The sequence below is a fragment of the Orbicella franksi genome, chromosome 10 (assembly GCF_964199315.1).
Source record: "Orbicella franksi chromosome 10, jaOrbFran1.1, whole genome shotgun sequence".
NCBI classification, from domain to species: Eukaryota; Metazoa; Cnidaria; class Anthozoa; order Scleractinia; family Merulinidae; genus Orbicella; species Orbicella franksi.
Window position 1 is genome coordinate 418,401 of NC_138154.1, and position 6,213 is coordinate 424,613.

Genomic DNA, 6,213 nt, shown 5'->3' on the forward strand with positions numbered 1-6,213 from the left:
AATTTAACTTTAATTTTATCATGTTACAAACTGGGGTCACAACAAATATTCTTTTTCTTCAGGGAGAAAAGATGCAGGAAAGAAATAATTAATCCCTTTGCTTTTCTAAAATCAAGTTTTCATCACAATTTATTTTGTAGCCAAGAGCTCTAATTTGTACCATCCTGTTATATTGTTTTTATCTGAAGAGGAGTTGTAATATGTTTTTATTGGATCTGACTTCAATTAAATACAGTATTTTGAATTTCATCCACTTGGTTCTTGCTCTTCTGTTGTTGACTGCCAAAGAAATGCTTGTAATTGTTGTGGTTCAATGCTCAGATTGCCTTTTTTGGCTTGAATCTCCAGATATATTGATCTCTCCCTTTGTCAATGCTATGTAAATGATATTTTAAATCTGTTTGAACTCTTCTACTGCCATGTTTGAAAGCCTATTAATAATATATGTTACAGGTAGTTAAGAGCTATTTAATTCCTATGTTACAGGGAGGTAGTGTGAACTCTGTACTTCTCCCTATGTTAATACTCCAATATCACATTCTGCCATCTTGGATTGCGTGCTGCACCAAAACGAGGCTGGACGAGCATGTTATTCCCCACGTTTGCTTTGTCAATATGGAGGAAAGGCATGTTAGTGCCGCGTGGTCGAAATCTCTTGAAGGTATTCCGTTTTTTGACTCATCTTTCATTGAGAAATGGCTCGAGAAGGATGGAAAAGTCCCAAAGAAAGTAATCACTCGCGGCTATAGTAATTTCTGCGAAGGTTACATCTTTGATGTCGAAGGTAAGTTTCAGTCCCGTCGAGTTGTTTTTGCTCTGGGAGAGAAATTGTACTCAAAAAGTGGTGCGATTCACGCAATTTATGCTTTTTGGGGCATGTTTTTTTCCTTCAATTTGTTTATGCCTATATTGGAAGATCGAAATCCCCTGTGATTCAAGCTATAGTGTTGTATACTTCCATATTCACATTTTACTTCCAGTAAAACCTTAAGACGCAGGAGTCCTCCTAAGAGCTAAAAGCTATAAATCCCAGCAAAAAAATGAAGAGCCATGGAGCATACAGGTAATGATAGTACCTTATTGTTTCGTCTGAGCTCAAACCAATCCAACAAAAATGTGTTAAGTTTCCTTTTAGGTGTACATTTTTTAAAATTTGCTTTCGTTTATTGAACTGCTAAGTAATTAAACAAAACAATCAATGTGATTGAGTGAAAATATAAAAAAGCACACATGCATTGCAAATCAGAAAAAAAAACACATTTTAATTTTTTTCTTTAGGTTGAAATATCAAAGGCTGCAGAAGTTAAAATAACCAGTACCTCATGCAGCTGTGAGGCAGGAGCAGGGCTCTGCAATCATGCAATAGGGCTGGTATACCTCATTGAGCATTACAGAAAACTTGGTTTGAAAAGTGTTCCTCCTGCCATGTCCAAAACAAGTCTTCCACAGACATGGCATGTTCCACAGACGTCAGCAGGAATCAATCCCCGCAATGTACAAGAGGTGCTAGTGCAGCAGGTAAAACCTCCAAGCAGTGATACTTCAGCAAAAAAGAAAGTACGCAGGATAGACGGGGTACAGTCCACTCTGTACAACCCTATTCCAGAACATTTTCGGGAGCCGAAAATTATTGATTCCCTGAAAGACATATTCAAAGAATATGAAGACATGCAAATAAATAGTATTATTCCCAAAACTAACAGATTAGACTTTGTGGATAGTGAACTGGGAAAAGTAGCTTTTGGCTCAGTTATCTCATACCAGCAGCGCCAAAACACAACAAATGATCCCAAAGTTCACATGAACATTGATGGACCAGAAAATCCACCAGCTTTTGATGTGCCATCACTTGGAAACTATTATTTATTTGTTCCTACCTTGGAAGAAAAAAACTTTATCGAAGGACTCAGTGTCTCACTAGCGAAGGAAGAGACCAGGGAGCAGTCTGACACACAGAAGTGGCATGACTTAAGGGCACAGAGATTATCTTCCAACAAATTTAAAGATGTGTGTAAACAAAGGGCTGACTTTGAATCACTGGCAGTCAGGCAACTGAAGAAGACCGTGCAAACTGCAGCAATGAAGCATGGCATAAATACTGAAGAAGAGGCAGCTTCTGCTTATGTTGACAGTGGAGATTGCAATGTTTTCCCTGCCGGGATTGTTATCAACCCATCTTGCCCACATTTGGCTGCCTCTCCAGATTGAAGAGTCTATGATCCCTCTGAAAACAATCCCTGGGGGCTGCTGGAAATCAAGTGCCCTGTTAAGGAGTCAATCTCTGAGTTGCCATATCTAAAATGTTTAAATGGAGTTTATAAACTTAAAAAAACACATAGCTATTACTACCAGGTCATGGGACAGATGTTGTTGACTGGCTGTGAATGGGTAGATTTTTATGTCTATTGTAAATCTGACTTTCATTTAGAAAGAGTGAGAATTGATGAAGAATTTTGTTCAGAGATGAAGATGAAATTAGATAAGTTTTACTTTGAATACCTCCTCCCTGAACTGTTAAAAAAAGCAGGGGCATAATCTGCATAATTTGTTGAAGAATATGTAGAACCTGCACCCCAAATTTTTATCTTTGTAAAGGAAGAGGTGTAAAATTGTAACCACGAAATGTAAACAACTTTCATCAATGAACTTTCAGCACTTTATTTGGCACTTGTTTGTAAGTACCTTGTGAACTGCAACAACTTTCATATTACTGAACCAAGCTTTGCTGAGAAATGTGTAGTTCCTCAAAATGTCCATACCTCCCCACATAGAACAGATTGTAAATGCCTTGAGGCGAAGGGGAAGTAGAGGACCCTGTTTGTGTTACCAGAAGGGGGAAGGTGAAAGAGGTCATAGAAAAATCTCATTTTTGAGGGAGGTATGGATATTTTGTAGATCTACATAACACTAACTGACAAGTTACAGGTTCAATATAGTGGACCTCTAAAGTAGCAAAACTTTGTCAAAAATTTGATATTCCTTGATTCGTCGAATTGCCCATTCAACATGAATACGAAGGCGGGCAATCTGTTGTGTTTCTGTAACCTTTAGAGGTGAACTGCAAAGACCTTGTTCTAGACAGGAAAGGAGGGATTGTCAAAGTAGCTTTTTGGGTTCCAATAAATCCTGAATCAGGAAACCCTTATCTGCCATTACCTCATCTCCTTCTTCGAGTAGTGACAGAATTCCAATGCGTCTTGTAATTTCTTTGTCCGATATACTTCCCTGATATAGGGAACTTACAAATGTTACAGAACCACGAGGAGCAATACCAACTAGGCATTTTAAGGTGGTATGAGACTTGTATGTAGAGTAAAATTCTGAGTTCAGATCCTTAGAGCTAGGCCTTTGGACCTTGATTTCAGTACAGTCTAGGATGACTCTGGTTTTAGGGTAAATGGTTTTGAAGCAGTCAGGCATACTATTTTTTACCTGAGCAGTTGTGGGCCAGATTGGCAATTGGCCAAGCATTGTATACAGGAAATTCGCCCAAGTTAAAATAACTCTGCTAACAGTACTTGTGCTAATATTGAATCTTACTCCCAAGTCTGTCTCTAGCAATCCTAATCTTAGCCTTATCATAAACAAAATCAATTGGTCATAGAGTGACAATGCAAAATTACCACTGCTACGCCTTCGCGTCTAGTTTTCTTTTCCTCATTCATGCTGAATCTGGGACCATTTTATCATAGTTTTGGCATATGGTTCAACCCAGCTATAAAAGCTATCGAATCGTTCTTTCGATACAAAGCCTGTGTAAAATGTCAGCAATTCTGAATTCTTGGAAATATTTTCAGCGCAAAACTTTGATTCTTTGAGATCTTCCACCTCCTGCTCTAAATTGTTGATTTTGGCTTTCAAGATTTTAATTTGTTCCTCTGCACTCCACTCGGCGGGCTGAATGTTTTTGTTTTCCAGTTCATCTGTAGCTGTTTCTTCTATTGGCTCATCACCAGCACTGGCTTCCACCACTGCTGATTCAGTCACTTCTTCTAATTCGACATCCTGCCGCAATGAATCAATGAAAGATTGTCGTCGCTCCTCCTGTGCTTGCTGTTCGTTCACTTTTTAAATTTTGTAGTTTATTTTGTGGGCGTTCTTTACTGCTCTTGGTACATGCAAACTGTGATGGCACAGCTCCTGCTTTCAGACGTGTAAGCCCTGTTATAGTTTTATACATGTCGCTTGGCTTGAAGTGAGCAGAACACACCAGAGTAGAGCCTTTCTTGACCTAGGAAAAAAGTTTAAAACTCCAAATTAAAATGCTGATAACAAGAGAGAATCTCATAGAATATCGATAACCATTTTCGAGTCAATGAAAACAAACAAACCGGTTCCACATCAATGAACCACGTGCGTTTGACAGCTCTGGCCAGAAGCGCTTCAGTCGAGTAATCTAGGTTAGATAATTGACTGCATTTTATCTGGATATGTATTGACTAATTATTCCATGAAAAGGAAGCAGGCTAACTAAGTCTTAAATCTAGAAACTCTTAACATCGGCCACAAGTAGAACTTGTGCGTTTGACAACTCGCTGGCCATGGCTCGTCGCACTCATCTTAAAAAGCGGCCCTTCATCTCACTTTATCGTGGCAATCCACTGAGATCTCTGTGTCTTGTTTGACGGAAAGTTGAAAAAAGACAAATTCTTTCCACTTTCGTTTTGTTTGTCGTTGGTACAGCAATTTACACAGCAATGATCGTCAGCCATATTTGCATGGTATCTTACTCAAAACCCTTGTCACGCAACGCTTCAAACGAAAGCATGCCCGTCCAGCCTTGTTTTGGTACAGCACGCAATCCAAGATGGCGGAACGTGATATCGGAGTATACTATGTGAATGATATGTTAAATCTATTCGAGCCCCTCTAATGTCCATGTTTAAAGCCTTTTTAAAATGTATTTTATATTTAGTTTAAAGCTATCTAATTCCTATTTTAGCTGGATTGATGTGGTCAAAATCCATGCTAATTCCCATGTCAATGCTATGTAAAAGATATTTTACATCTATTCACACTCCATTTATGTCTGTGTTTTAACATCTATTTGTATTGTATGAACATCTATTTTAAAGCTACTTAATTACTATTTTAGTGCTATTTCAATTAGGTGTTCAGTCAACGAATCAAACACATCATGACTACTTAAACTCTATTTTAATGCTATTTGAAGCCTATTTTGTTTCTTGCTAAAACTGCTTGGTTATCGATGCTAATAAAATAGCTTTTAAATAGACTATTTAATGGTTCCATTTGAATAGTAAAAAAATAGGATATTGAATCATTTTAAACAGCAAAACTATAGCAATAAAGTACACTTAAAATATATGGCCTTGTATGATTTCTGACAGTCATAAAATATGCTTTGAATACCATTTGAATAGCTTTCTGACATAGCATTTAAATAGCAAATAGATAGTGTATGATCCCCAAGTGAATTGTTTATCCATTTTGCTCTAAATTAGCTTAAAGGAGTAGGTCACTCCAAAAACCATGTATTTTTTTTCAATCAGCAATAAAAAGTTCACATTGAGTTTAGTCACTCACCGTTGTTTTAGCTTCTGAAGAGGATGCTATCCCAATGAAAAAGAAGCAAAACGTTTGACATCGGGGGCCACCATTTTGAACAGAACCTTGAAGGCCAGGCCGCATATCTGTGACATCATTCCATCCGAGAGTGTGTTGTTCTTTCGAGGTTTAGTATGGCGGGTCTTCAACCTTACCATTTCGAGCCAGAACGTGCTGCTGATTCTGCGGATAATAATAGTGAAGTTGAATTGAACAACTGATTGGAAAATACTCTGTGGTGTAGTTGTGAGAGATGCTCAAATATGCTGACACAAAGAGAATGTATTTGTTGTCAGGAACAGCTGGAGTCGGTAACCAAGATGGAAGGTACATTTTGCAGTACAATCACAAGGCAATTGCAATGGATGCATTTACTGCAAGTTAAAATTTATTTTTAATTGTAAATTTCTCTCAGAATTGAACTGGTAACCTACATAAATCCCCAGTTTAGTGGCTTTGATCTGATTTGTCTCCATTTTTATTTTACTAGTGGTTTGATATGCAGGAAGTTCTTGTATCACAGGAACTGAGGAGTTTTCAATGGTGTGTTTAAATCGGGCGGTGTTACGAACTGCAATCGTGGGCTTCCACTATTGTAACAGGTCTCCTCTACCTTCACCAATGCAGAACCGGTAAGAGTTATTA

At 38.0% G+C, this 6,213-nt stretch overlaps 2 pseudogenes across 2 annotated transcripts; one reads left to right on the plus strand and one right to left on the minus strand.

The window, feature by feature from the left end:
• Positions 1–188: 188 nt before the first annotated feature.
• Positions 189–2,804, plus strand: LOC145500436 (uncharacterized; annotated as a pseudogene). Its single transcript, XR_014051063.1, has 3 exons — positions 189–784; positions 981–1,063; positions 1,279–2,804. The product of XR_014051063.1 is annotated as an uncharacterized LOC145500436 (transcript).
• A 202-nt stretch (positions 2,805–3,006) lies between these two features.
• On the minus strand, positions 3,007–5,985 carry LOC145500025 (uncharacterized; annotated as a pseudogene). Its single transcript, XR_014051016.1, has 3 exons — positions 5,548–5,985; positions 4,105–4,231; positions 3,007–4,064 (listed from the first exon to the last, which is right to left on the minus strand). The product of XR_014051016.1 is annotated as an uncharacterized LOC145500025 (transcript).
• Between the last annotated feature and the right edge of the window lie 228 nt (positions 5,986–6,213).